This window comes from Macrobrachium rosenbergii, chromosome 15, assembly GCF_040412425.1.
Source record: "Macrobrachium rosenbergii isolate ZJJX-2024 chromosome 15, ASM4041242v1, whole genome shotgun sequence".
NCBI classification, from domain to species: domain Eukaryota; kingdom Metazoa; phylum Arthropoda; class Malacostraca; order Decapoda; family Palaemonidae; genus Macrobrachium; species Macrobrachium rosenbergii.
Window position 1 is genome coordinate 33,547,621 of NC_089755.1, and position 15,000 is coordinate 33,562,620.

Consider the following 15,000-nt stretch of genomic DNA (forward strand, 5'->3'; position numbering starts at 1 on the left):
TTCGGAGATTCGTGACGCCTCTCCTAATATGGCCGGGGAGAGAGGGGTCCAATTTCTTTAGGACGGGTCTTGGCTTTTTATGGTTTTCTGGGCCATAGATTTGTGGGCTTTAACGGTCGGCTTGAGGCTTAGAAACGAGGTGAGGTTTAGATTTCTGGGGCATACGAGTATTTGATTTTATTTATTTATTCGTTATTTATTTTTTGGTGAGCGGTAATTTAATTTGGGGATGAAATTATCAAGGAGACATGGCCATTCTGGAGTCAATTTAGAGTTTTGGTCGTCTGGGCTTTCCATCGGGCTTTAGGACTATTTTACCAGGAGGAATTACAAACGGGCTGAGATTAGCCTTATAATTATATTTAGCTATATATAAGAATTTTTTTTTCGGAACTGGGTTATTTTTTCACGAATCTTCATCAAGGCTTTTAGGTCTACATACGAATCGGGCTTCAGACTCTTATTAAGATTTTGTCATTTGTTTATCACGATTTATTCAAGTCACCTTATAAGATTGTCAAGGCGGTTGGGTCTTGAAACTTTCTTAGCGTTTGAACTTTTCAAGCTTTCCGTAACAACAACAACATCAATAATAATAATAATAATAATAATAATAATAATAATAATAATAATACCTCGGTGCATCTTACACCAGGTGGCAGCCGTAAGGCATCCGGGAAATGAGAATCGAATTAAGTAGCTTTTGTTTCGTTATAGAAGCATCTCCTCTGTAAAACAAGATTATTGCCTAACAGAATTGACCTAGCTTTCGATATGTTCCCAAGGCGACGTCACTGGCAAGACAAGGAACTGAGGTAGTAATAATGAAAAAACAGTCATTATTATTTTTTTATTGCGCCATCAGGCTCAACGAAGCCCCCACAGGTTTGACCAAATGGGATTGCACCTCCTCCCACAATCCAATCAACATGCGCTTATCTCCGCTTGTTGCATTCGATATCAAAACCTACGCGGGGATATTTATTTGGAGAACAACAGGCAGGCAACACTAGATACGTTCCCCCACTCCCTACCCCTTCTCTCTCTCTCTCTCTGTTTATATTTTTCTCAGGTATTTTCTTTCTTTCTCTTCTTTCTTCTTCTCTGGTCTTCTGTCTGTCTGTATATTCCTATATTCTTTTGTCAGTTGTCTGTAAATCATCAGAAATTTCTTTTTATAGAATATAATTCAAGTGAAATACGATACATTTGTTATCAAAGAATCATATGAAGAAATTCTACGTATATATATATAGATATATATATATCAAGTATATAATACGATACATTTATATATAAGAATGTATGATATATATATATATATATATATATATATATATATATATATATATATATATATATAAAATGGGAATACGTTAAAAGAAAAGAAAGAAAGATATATATATATATATATATATATATATATATATATATATATATATATATATAGAGAGAGAGAGAGAGAGAGAGAGAGAGAAACACCAACAAAGTTAAGGACAATATTTTATAATCCTGTAATCATGCATTCCAAGAAATACAGCTAATTATAACCCCCAAAATCCATTATTTTCTTCTCGGCGCTTGATAAACATACACTGTTTCCATCTCACTAGCCGGGAGGGGAACTGAGGTGGGGGTGAGTGGGATTTGAGGGGGGTGAAGGAGGTGGAGGGGACGACTGAAGCAGTCTTGGTATATATCACATGGGGAAGGAAAAGTGAAACGGGTTTCAACTGAGAGAGAGAGAGAGAGAGAGAGAGAGGCCACATAGTTGTAATTTATACCAAGATAATCCTCTGCTTTGTCGGTGTAATCTTTAGATGTATAAATCCTGTCTTATACCTGTCTGGGAAGTACTGTAAGCAACGCAGTCGTCAGTGATTTGGGAGAAGATTTCCAAGTGGCATTGTTTCACCACTCTGTACTTCATGGGGTACCTTTTCAGAACCTCTTTTTTTTCTTTTAAACTGTGGCATCTCAGAGTGAGATAATTAAGATTTTCAGATAAATTCCCTTTTGAATGTTTTTTGAAATTTTGCAATTCAAAACCTGGAAAAAATACTGCATCTATCTTTGCATTTATTGACATATTAATTTTTTTGTTTTTCAACTGTGGCATGAAGACAGTAAGATTTTTCTTCATAATATCCAGCCTTCTCTAATGTCTTAGGAGGAAAACTTCGATCCCAAGAGTACCCTCAGGCTGTCGTCGAGTTTTACTCTATGGACCCTTCTTACAGGACACCCAATAATGATCACTCCAGGGGATCCTAATACCTCCCGGGATAGCTTCACATCACTGTACCCTGAGCACTCGATTGATTGATTGGTATACCATACCAATCAATCAATGCAATGAGGACACGTGTATATAAGTATTCCCCTCCCGCGGACGATATATTTACCTGACGCCAATGTTTTTCATTACCCTGATTACATTATGCAGGGTATTTGATCACAGCATTTCACGCTGTGGGACTGCTGGGGTCCGTATCAAGACGATTATCCTACACGTTAGTTTGATTGATCTTATTATAGGATATCAATATTTTAGCTCTCATATCTGTAACCTTCACATAAGACAAGGCATTGGTTTTAATGTGCTGTGTTTTGTTTATTATATCTTCAAATCATCTTTCTTTTTCTTTGTATAGTCTACAAAGAATCTGGGCGATTTGCCCATCTCGGGTTCTTCGACAAAAAATGAAAAAAAATTATTAATTCTTCCGACTTCGTAACAGAAATTCTCGGCTTATCACAGAAGTTGCATATGGTACTCTCCACCCTCCTTTTTGTTCTCAGATTCTCTAAAACGCTGTCCATTGTAAATTTGCATTATTCTGCCTGTCTCTTTATAAAGGAATAAAATGACGGTTAAATCCTTTGATAAGACGATATAAATTAACTATAACTTTGATAACCCTTTCAAACCTTTCCTATATTACTTACAGCGGACTAAGATTTTAATTTTATTTTGCCCGTCTCGACGTTCTCAGCATAGAAAAACAAAAGTCTTACATAAGCAGCGTGGCTCCTAATTGGTTAACAGGCTGTTTGCAATAACGAGTAACCTGCTACCATTGAATAATGTTGGTATTCATAGTCTCGTATCCTAAAGGACGTCTGTCCTTACCTAATAAGCTTCCTTCGCCTGGTTCCTTGTTATGCATTCACGGTCTTGCAACGAAAGGATAATCGGATCTGCCCTTCATCTCATTTAAAACTGTTCCTGTTTTTCTTATATAAGAGGACTGAAAGCAGAGTTTTCAAATACTTGCTTCAGAAGGCATTTACACTGAAGAATTTGCTTTGATTTTCGATCAGACCACAGGAGTGAATTTTGTCTTATAACTGAGAAACAGGAGTGTTGCTTCTCTCTCTCTCTCTCCCTCCATTCCTCACATGTCACTGGAAATCAAGAATTTGCCTTGATTTTTTTTTAATCAAACCATAGGAATGAATTTTGACTTAGAGAAAAGAAAAAAGTATTGCCTCTCTCACCCCACTCTTCACAAGCCACTAAAAATTAAGAATTTACCTTGACTTTTTATCAGACCACAGGAATGAATTTTGTCTTATAACAGAGAGAGAAAAAAAAAGCATCGCTTCTCTCTCCCCACTCTTCACAAGCCACTTAAAATTAAGAATTTGCCTTGACTTTTTATCAGACCACAGCACAGGAATGAATTCTGTCTTATAACTGAGAAACGGAAGTATTCTTTCTCTCTCTCTCTCTCTTTCCATTTCTCATTAGTCATTTAAACTGAAGAACCTCCCTTTACTTATCATCAGACCATAGGGATGAATTTTGACTTATAACAGAGAAACAGACGTAATCCTTCTCTCTTTTCATTTTTCATAAGCCATTTATATGGAAGAATTTCCAATTGTTTTTCATCAGACCACAGGAATGAATTTTGTCATAAACAGAGAAACGGAAACATTGCTTCTCTCTCTCTCTCTTTCCCTTCCTTCTCCCCCTTTCCCGCTCTCTCTCTCTCCAAAGTGGGCAAATTTACGTGACGTTTCTCTCTCATCGATTCTACGGAAGTTTTGATTTCCGAAATTGATGTGTCCGAGTGTAAATGACCTTCGTGGCCGTGGCTTCGATATTCGTGTCCGAATCCGTGAATCTCTCTCTCTGTCGCTTGGCCCACACGACTTGCTGATTGATTGATTTGTTTGTTTCCTGCGTTGCTGATTATGCATTTGTCTGGATGAGGCGTTGTTTTTATTAATTTTCGTTTGTTATTTTTTGTCCTTTCTAGTTTTTGTCTATTTGCATATGGAAATTATTATTATCATCATTATTAAAACAGTTTTAAGAAGTAACATAGAGAGTGAAAACAAACAAATATGAAAGGGAGCGAAGGATAGTAAAAAAGACAAAGAAATAAATGCGTAATCAGGAAAGGGAAAAAGAAAGAACGAGAGAAAAACAGAGCGACTTCCAGGAAGGAAGGAATTAAATAACAGTGCACGACCTCTGAGAGCTACTGTACAATGCTACTCATGGGTTCGATCAATGTAAATTAGTGAAAAGGTGAAAGCGTGTACGATTCTGTTTTTCTTGGTCATGAACAACAACAAGAACAACAACAACAAGAACGAGAACAACAACAACAACAATAACAATAATAATTTTGATAAGAAAACGATAATACTAAAATCACCACCTTTAATAATTGGCTGCACAATAATACCTAATTAATACATTAAATCTATTCGATAAATAATATTAACAAAATAAAAATACCACAAAAACAGTAATGATGATAAAAGTCTATTGATAGTGATAAGTGATAATTCTAACAAAAAATTCAAGCATTTTATTTGCCTGTGTAAGGCTGCGCAAAAAAAGAGGATATCCAATATGAAAGCGGTGTCAGTATGTTTTGTATAAAAAAGATATCTAAACAAAAACAAATCATATGCATACAAACATTGTCTTACAGTTATCAAGTCAATAAGCTGAAAAAAAAAAAACCTTTATAAGTTTGTTGATGTACGGAATGAATGACTATAAACTGATCTGGCACCTTTTATTTAATTCCTTTTCTTATACATCTCTTTCTTCTGCCGCCTACATCCCTTTTTTCATTCCTTCTATTCCCTCTTTTTCTTCCTGTATTATTAATTAGTCTGTATTCCGAAGTACTAGCTGCTTTTCAGCAAAAGGAAGAAATACTCTTAAAAGTATGGAAGTACTATCTTTCTCCTTCGTACAGATTCTTAAGAGAGATTTTCGATATTTTCAGCCTCTTGCGGGTGTCTGGGATATAAGGAACTCGTCCAAGAACCCTCTAGATTTCGGAAATCACCATGACTGGGCCAAAATGAGTGAGTCATTGGGGAGACAGTTGCTTAAAAATCCTCAGGGACAATACATGCTTCTCTTCCGGCACACATACACGCACGCATATAAACAGTGATGTAAAATATATAATATATATATCTATTTATAATATATATATATACATATGTATTATATATGTATATTATATACTGTACAGCATATATGGGGGTCATGGTTTATTTTCACGGCGGGCAAGGAAGAAGAGGTATCTCATGTTACATTGATCGATTATGAAACAGAAATTTTGTTAGTGTAGTCTGCACGACTGAGTTGGGTCGCAAAGTGAGCAAGGTGGATGGGGCGGGGAGGAAGAAAAAGGCATGTTGTTAACACCCTCTTGCTGTATACCAGAACCATAGCAACTCCTGGGGTACCACCCCTCTACGCTATGGGGAAAAACGTAAAGGAGATGTACTGTGTATATATATACACATATATATGTAAATATATAAATATATATAATATATAATACATAAAGGTAAAAAGTGTGTGGATTATTTAACAATTCTTCCTTAATAAGTTCAATGGAAAACTACCAAGTAGCGCATGCTTCCCCACCCTGTTTATTGAACTTGACAATGCTGAATGGAATATAAAGAGCTGATTTATTATATATATATATATATATATATATATATATATATATATATATATATATATATATATATATATTAGTTTTAATCAAAATACATAATTATGTTCTCTACACACTGCAACTGCTAAATATCTCCATTTCTTATCGCCATTCAAAAATAAAGTTGGAAATGTTACATTTTCTATTACTAGATTCATCTTCGTGATATAAACATTTACCATACTTGCTTGCTACATGATATAGCGATCGATAAACTCAAACTTTAGTAGCAATACGGGTAATTCAAAACAACCAATCACATGGAAAACGGGTCAAATAGTCTGTCTTGAAACAAACATTCTATGAAAAACCGAAGGGCAACATTCACGTGAAAGGGAAGGAGAATTCGTTTTGTAAAGTTTAACAAACCATGAACCTGAACAGACAATGGGAGTGTTGTTTTGATCACGGCGATATCCGGGACTAGTTTCCGTCGCGGATGTTTTTGTTACTGTATCGTCAATGACGTAAAGCACGCGGTTTCCATGACAACAGTCAATACTAACAGTCGTGCCAACATTCGCCGGCATCGCATTTTCTCATGAAGTTGACTGGTACTGAGTACATGGAAAATAACTCCAATAGAGTAGAGTAAATTCCAATACATTTGATATTGTTCATTACTGAGATTCCAATTTAAATTTTACCAAATATAATATAAATACGGAAGCACCTGGGAGTTGGTATTAGTACTCTGCAACCTGTCCATTGACTAGGCGGGAAGAATATTAGTCGTTTACCGCTTGCATATTGCTTTTGAAACATCTATAAAAAGACAACTGACCAATCATAATTATGTGTACAAAATGTAACGTAAAGGTACGCTTTTTAACTTTTAAATTCAAAGACTACTTCACTTTTCCACTTTTTTCAATTGTCGTACCTCAGGCAACCCCACTCCCGGGTGACTCATAAAGACCCGTTGAATGGAATGTGTATATCAAAGTTTGAAATTAAAACTTCACACACGATATGCACTGATGTGCTATGTTTTATTTCTGTATTCGTGGAATTAGGTTAGAAAGAATACGTTACGAAACAGAATCACAGACGAAATAGTCCTTTGCTTTTACCACGGAGAGCGAGGTTCAAAAACATTTGGTGCACTGTCCCAAAAAGAGGACAATACCGTGTGGCGCCTACGTGCATTCTGGAGATTTCGTGAATGCGGCAGTTACTCTGAAATTAGTCATATACCAATGGGCGAAGGTTTTAGTTTTGTTTGCAAAGAGCAACAACAAATTTAAACTAAATTTTAACGGTTTCGAAGGGATATCCGGTTGCCACAACAATCTCCGACACGCCTATGTGAGGAAACATCATTAAACGTTACATGTGAAGAAAACGAAATTAACAGCAGACCAGAAACCATTTCTATGTGAAATTTCCTTTGTTTATTATCATCATCCTTGAAAATAGCGAACAAAACCAGCTACTCAGTACCGATTCATTCTTGCGCAGTAACCATAAAGACTATGGTCCCTTAACCTATCCCACCCCACACCCCCACCAATCCCCCGCCACTCCTCTGGGCCATCCCCGTCCCCCAACAAGTACGGCTGACTTCGGAATGTCTGTTTGCCACGATGCTGGTCGTCTCTGGTCATACGTCTTTAAAAACGCCGTGATTATCTTGTAGTTGACGCGATTGCTTGGATCAAAACTTAGTGAGTACCAAAAATAATAATAATCGAAATAAACAACACGCAGCCACGTGATTTGGTAATTTATAACCACAGTAATGATTAGTACCGGTTTCTTAGTATGGGAAGGAAATTTTATTGTTTGGAATGAGCGTGAAAATTACCCCAATACAACACTGAACAATTGTGTGTGAGAGAGAGAGAGAGAGAGAGAGCAACTAGGTAATCAATAGATGTTTAATAACTGGACAGACAAAAAGGAAGCAGGAATTACAAAGAGACGCCGGGAAGTTGGCGGGAGGCGGGGAGGGGAAGGCGGTGGGGAAACGTGCTCAGAGTCCCATTAGTTATAGGTCTAACGGAGGGCTGCAGGACGGGGGAGAGAAACTGACAGACAGACGGGCGGCCTGGCAGGCATACTGAAGGACGTATGACAGACAGAAAGACAGCAGATCTTCGGAGGGGTCTATCACCTCTTGAAGTTCACGGCCGATGTAATGGGAACTTCCACTACGGTTAAGGCTGCCGACGAGAGTGTGCGCGCGTGTGTATGTGTGTTTGTGGCTGTGACGACGTAGGGATCCTACTATACCTTCCCTTCTACAACCACCACATTTTGCAGTACCCCTCCACCCAAAGTCGTCTCCCCCCTCCACCTAAGGGCTTCACCAACGTACATTTAGAATACCGGATCGTTGGGGTGGGGCTCCTGTGGGTGGGGAGGCTGCAGAGGGTTGGGAAGACCCACCGTGTACAGTTTATTGACTATATAAGATTTTCCCTGCGAGTTTTACTAGTTTGTGGGTGTGCGTGTCTTATGTTTTATTCGCAACAATGAGTAGCTTTTAGTACTGGGAAAATGACGATAATGGTTTTGAAAACACACACACACACATATTAATAACATTTTTTATCTATAGTAGGTTGAAAATCATGCTCTTGTGTTAACAAGAGGCCAAGCCCATTCTCTGTTCTCTCTTTCTCACTCTTTCACTCCCTCCCTCTTTCTCTGTGTGTGCTGATGCTATGCATACCCGTCTTCAAAAAACAGGACCTCTCTCTCCTCCTAGACGTGCCACCGAAACCCAAATTTCGTCCCGAAACTCTCTCTCTCTCACTTTCTTTCTCTGCATGCTAGCTCTCTACATACTCTAAATATTCAAACACGATTTCTCTCTCTCTCTTTCTCTAGACGTGCCATCGAAACAAAATTTCATTCCAAAACTCTCTCTCTCTCTCTCTCTCTCAATGAACTTGAACCGAACGATTTTAAAATTACAATTTTTTAAAGAATCAGTTCAATTCCAAACTGATGCCTCCATCATTTCATCTGAATGAAATGAAAAAAAAAAACAGACGAACTAATTAATTAGAAAGAAAGGAGCTAATAAAGCTTAACAAAATAAAAAAATAGATAAAAAACTGGCGATAAAAATCGAATACAATGAAAAGTTAACAAACCAAGTCAAGGAATTAATTAACCTGGCTAATGGAAAAATTACCTTTGGAGGTGTCGTGCAGGCGTGTGTGCGTATATATGTCAGAGAGAGAGAGAGAGAGAGAGAGAGAGAGAGAGAGAGAGAGAGAGGTCTCACAGCTGCGAGGCATATCGAAAATTTCCAAGGGGTAAATAAGGTTCTGGGTGTCATCTCTCACTCAACTGTAATATTTTCCTCGGTCACATTCAAGCAAAACCTCACTTTACGACACTATGCGTACGTGTGTACTCTTATTGTCATTATATTAATGAGTGATGAGTAAAATATATACTAATGTAAGTGCGCATGCGAATGAGGATAATGTTTTCTCTCTTAATATTTTCAAGTTAAGGCCAACATCATGGCGCCCGCACGTTGGGGCAAGGGAGGGGGCACTTGCCTTCCACCCTGAAATCCTGGAAAAAATTATATATATACATACTTGTATAATGCAAAAAATCTTATGGCAAAATACCCACGTGGAGAGGCGGAGGAGGGAGAGAGAGAGAGAGAGATTTGTCCCCCTCTTGGAAAATATGCCGCGGGCGCCCATGGAAAGGAAGGCTATGATTTTATCTTAAATGGTGGCCTTTGGACAAACGGACAAGACCTCACGAAATGTATATCATAACAAAGTAAATAAATAAATAAATAAATAAATAATAATGCTAATAACACACTAAGTGGTATTTATTTTTCTGGTACATCTGTCTGTTCATATATGCTTCACTACTTCACATCGTTCATTTTATTCTCAAAACTAAAGTGCTTCATGGCTTTAAAGACCCTTATTTTTCAAATACTTTCAAAATTCCTTTACTACATATATTTCTTGGTTCTCTTTTCGTTATTGCTACTTTTTTTTTTTAGATCAACTTTTCTTCCACTTCTAACCGTGCAAATAAATTGAATTCACGCGCGGTCCTCATTTCTCATTACGAGGAAGCCTTGAGGAAATTTCTAATAAGTCTTTCAAAATATTTAGCCCTTAGTCATCTCCCTTCCCCTAACACACACACACACACACGCACACACACACACACACACACACACACACACACACAAAACAGGCGTTGCCTTACTTCATTAAGTATTTCACTTTCTTCTTCCGGAAAAAATAAATGGAATTGCATTACTTTCTCTAAAACATGGAACAGCTTCTTTCTACGTATTATGTTGTGAGGCCGGTAAGATAAACAAATTAAACAGTCTATTTAATCCAATCAAGAAGATTCTTACGTGTGCCCTGGAAGCTGGTTTTCTTTTAAAGGTACAATTCTTCCGCGCCAGTTTTACGAATGTAAGACGCAAGAATATTTATAACTATGTAAGGACTGAAGGATTGCATTGCTATAAAAAAAAACTCGTATCAAGTAATTACTATATATTTCCGGCATCCAAGACCGGAAGTAGTTTCATCACAATCAACAGAATGAAATCAATCAGCCAATCTCCGACGAACATTTGTATTGAATCCAATCCACTGTGTCTTCTGAATATTGTATTTGCTGCCTCCAATGTACGCTGGTCTGTCTGATACCATTTAAGCTCTGCTTCTTAACATTTCCAATTCCAAGCGAGGGTGAGAGATGATTAATGTGAACAACTCGCTGCCATTTCCCGTCAATTCAGGATCCAAATCTATATCTCAAACGTGGCCTTATTTTTGCCATATTGTTTCTGCAGAGTTCTGCCGCCTCACTTGCGCTGTTTCACCTTAGGCATGATTAATATATGAGTGTCCAGTATCATTAAATGTCAAAAAAGATGGCACAGGTAACTTTAGGCCAAAACTTAGCGGAGACCTTTAAGAAAAAGGAAAATCATTGATGGAAAAAAACGTGCAATAACACTGGAAGATACGGCAGGGAAAGATCGTTGGAGGAACCATCTAATCGCCCCATTTCTCCTAATTATTCAGGTTTCCATTTATTCTTACGATCCTACTCGTTTTTATTAATTTTTTTTTTTTGTACATTTAGTAGTATTCTGTGGATTAAGTTTTCTGTAATTATTGGTCACTTTTGGCTTGTTCCATATGGAGTTATGTTTAATAATAATAATAATAATAATAATAATAATAATAATAATAATAATAATAATACTAATAATAACCTTCGAATCCTTCACAAAGTATTTTTTTCTGACAATGCTGTCCCCGAAACTCAATATCAATCAGGTTTCAATTCCAAGAATCAGAATCTTATTTTTATAATGTCTCCGCTATTAATCACTTTTCTTACACTCGCATTAATGTTTTAGCAGGGTTTAAAACCAACATCATTCCCTGTTCTGTGCTGTAACATTTAAACTATACTGCCATTATTTGGTTGTCCTCCAAAAAATCATTAATATTTCGCTTAATTTACTTCACTGACAAACGCATAACAATTTCTCTCCCTAACAGATTCATAATTTGATATATAACAGATCGCTCTCTCTCTTAACGCAATCACAATCTATGCCATACTCATATTTGCTTGGTTGTACAACTTATCATTTACGCTCCCGGTTACTCCATTACTCCACTCCACTACAACTCCTTTACTCCTTCTTCCCGACACCGTAAAGAAAATCGTTATCTCTATCTTCTTCCATCTTTCCTCAGAACCCGAAATATCTATTCTTAGCCTTTGCTCCATCGATTAATCTGTTGGTCTAATTTACTATTGTATTTACGTCATCGCTAAACGAGTGGACCATTTGACGAGAGTCCTCTTGTGTCAGTGAAGATTTTCGAGCTGACGCAACGTCAGCATCTTTTCCCGAAGTGTCAGTGTTATTATGATCTGCGCAGTCAGAGATATCGCTGGAGCTGACGAAGCGTCAGCCGTTTTTATTAAACCAAGGCAATATCAGCAAAATTCGTTGGGCTGACTTAAATGTCAGCAACATCAAGAGAACTGTGTAACTGTCAGCAACATTCTCTCACGAGGCGAACAATTGCCACCAACAATCTCCCAAGTAAATGACTACCAGCAACATTGTCGAGCTATGTACCATTAAACCATTGTCGAACCGGCTAACTGTCAGCAATATTTCTCCACCAGATGCAATGTCAGCAACATCTCTTGAACTGAAGCAGCGTCAGCAATATTTTCCTTTTAAACTACTCGCCTTCCTGACGCTGTTCGAGTGAATCTCTTTCCTTTAAGGTCAGCTTCCTGAGCGACGGTCATCTTGGCTACGTTGCTAGTTTTCCCTTAAGCGAGAACTAAGGGGATTCCTGACAGTGTTTCCTTTACTGTTTTAAATGAAATGTCATTGTGGCCGGGAGCCGTATTTTTTATATTATATATACATATATATATTATATATACATACACACGTGTGTGTATATATATATATATATATATATATATATATATATATATATATATATATATATATATATACAATCATGAAGTTACAAATGTCGTTAACATCAATTACGTTACAATATCCACTGGGAATTATCACCGAAGGGGAATTTACAAATGATAAATGGACTGGTACTGCCGAGTCTCGAACCCACGACACAGGTACTTATCCAGCGACTCCAGTTGACGTTCTACAGCACCAGTCCATTTATCACTTATAAATCCCCTTTGGTGATAATTCCCCATCGGGGATATTCCCGAGGTAGCGTGAATTTGATATTAAGTGTAAAATTTCTGCACTGGCGGTTCATCCTTATTCAGTAATTAATGAATAAGGCAGTGACCACAATGTCTTGTTTTGCTTCTGGACTATCCCTCTTTTAGGGAATGGCTTAATATATATATATATATATATATATATATATATATATATATATATATATATATATATATATATATATATATATATATAATTATTACTCTCTGCTAACTTTTAGTAGCAGAATTTATCATCTTTATTCATTCATTTCACTGGAGTACAGCCTACCACTCTTAAAAAAACAACATATTAATAATACTGTCCGATATATTTCAAGAGCTTGTTGCCCCGCCACAATCATTTTCCAAACGCCCCCACCTCGCCTCCAACCCTCACGGAGCTCCAGCAACAAGTCGCTTTGACATTTGCTCTTTCAGAATTAATCTGTTGGAAATAACGTCCTAAAGAGGAAAGATCGGCCGACTTCCGAGACGAGAGGCTCACTGACAGTGTAATTGCGTGTGTGTGTGTGTGTGTGTGTGTGTGTGTGTGCTACTACTGTTTTGACAAGTTAGTTTCCGGGTCTCATGGCTCCGATATTTTCATTCAAAACTTGGGATAATTCGTGGCCGAGATCTGACGGGGTCGTCAAGTTCTAGAGGGTGAATATAGACAAATGAATCACTTGCCTAAAGAAATGTCGACGTCTAAATGGTCGCTAAAGAGAGGAGAATGCTTATAACGAATATGATAAACAGCTGACACCAAGAAACATTTTACCAAGATATTAAAATTAAACAATGACATGAAGCTAAAGGTATCCAGAGCTTGGTCTCACTCAAAGTCGGACGAATAATATCCTAAAATCATAAAGTACCAACAGAGTAAAAAAATCAATGATAAGGTTCTAAAGAGGCTGAGTAATGTTACGACCAACTACACTAATTCTTGGCTACAAAAGCGAGATCGTTTTAGATCCAAGAGACGGCAGCTAGCGTGTGAATAGTTTTTGACTTAAATACCAACAGCCAATAAGAGCTTTGCTACTAAAATGACCTGCATCTTTTGTTCTAGGCGTTAGCTACTAGAATCAAAACTTTTAGCCTAGGACTCAAAAGTCAGCAACTGGCCACTACTGCAAATGTCTTTGCTTCCAGGGGACTTAAACTTCGACCAGTGCTTTTGTAAAACACTCCTCTTTCTGATAAGGTTTTATAATGTTCAACATATTTTACTCGTTTCGCTAAATAAACAAGTGAAAAATGCGCCGAAGAATCGAGTTTTCTGTACAGCGTTTAATGCTGCATGAAACTCTCAGCCACGGCCCATGAAACTCTCAGCCGCTGCCCATGAAACTTTCAGCCATGGCCCGGTGGTGGCCTGTGTTGTTGGCACCTATAGCGGTGTCAGTCGCACGATCATGACTAACTTCAACCTTGAATAAAATAAAAACTACTGAGGCTAGAGGGCTGCAATTTGGTATGTTTGTTGATTGGATGGTGGGTGATCAACATACCAATGTGCAGCCTTCTAGCTTCAATATTTCTTAAGATCTGAGGGCGGACAGAAAAAGTGCCGACTGACAGACAAAGCCATCTCAATAGTTTTCTATTACATTAAACTAAAAAGCGTTGGCCATTTTTCTTATACTAATTCTGTCCTTATTTAACCGACTTCTAAAACATCAGAAAGAAAAACAAACAAAATGATTTGGACCTCTTGAGCTAGACTACGGCCATGCAAGAGTCAACTTTAAAGTTACAATATTTTCCGGTATTCGGGGAGTCAAGTTCCAGAAATGGCCACGGAAAACGTTATGCTTTCTAACAAATGCTGGAATGCAATTCAGAAACCTGAAATGTATTTCAAAAGGTTACGCTACGCACACACAATTCCCCCATGACTCTTTTATTGCCATTCATGAATCAATGAAACAGATGACTGAAGTTGCTATATTTTACCTAAGTGCACCTTTCTGTCTCTGGAATTTCTCGTCTGGGCGGTGGACTGTGTTTTTCTCTTTACAGTGATGATTTTCTTTCTTCAAACGACAACAGCAACAATAATAATGGATACATTCATGTCATAGCAAAAACAACAATAATAATAAACAGAATCATGTCATAGCAAAAACAACAATAATAATAAGACATTCTTACATGACGCCAACGAAGACCGGTCAACTTTAAAATTCCACCTGATATGGTTAAGTTCCCCAACGTATTCCCGGTTCGGATTCAATATTTACAGCAGAAAGAATACCTGAAAGTA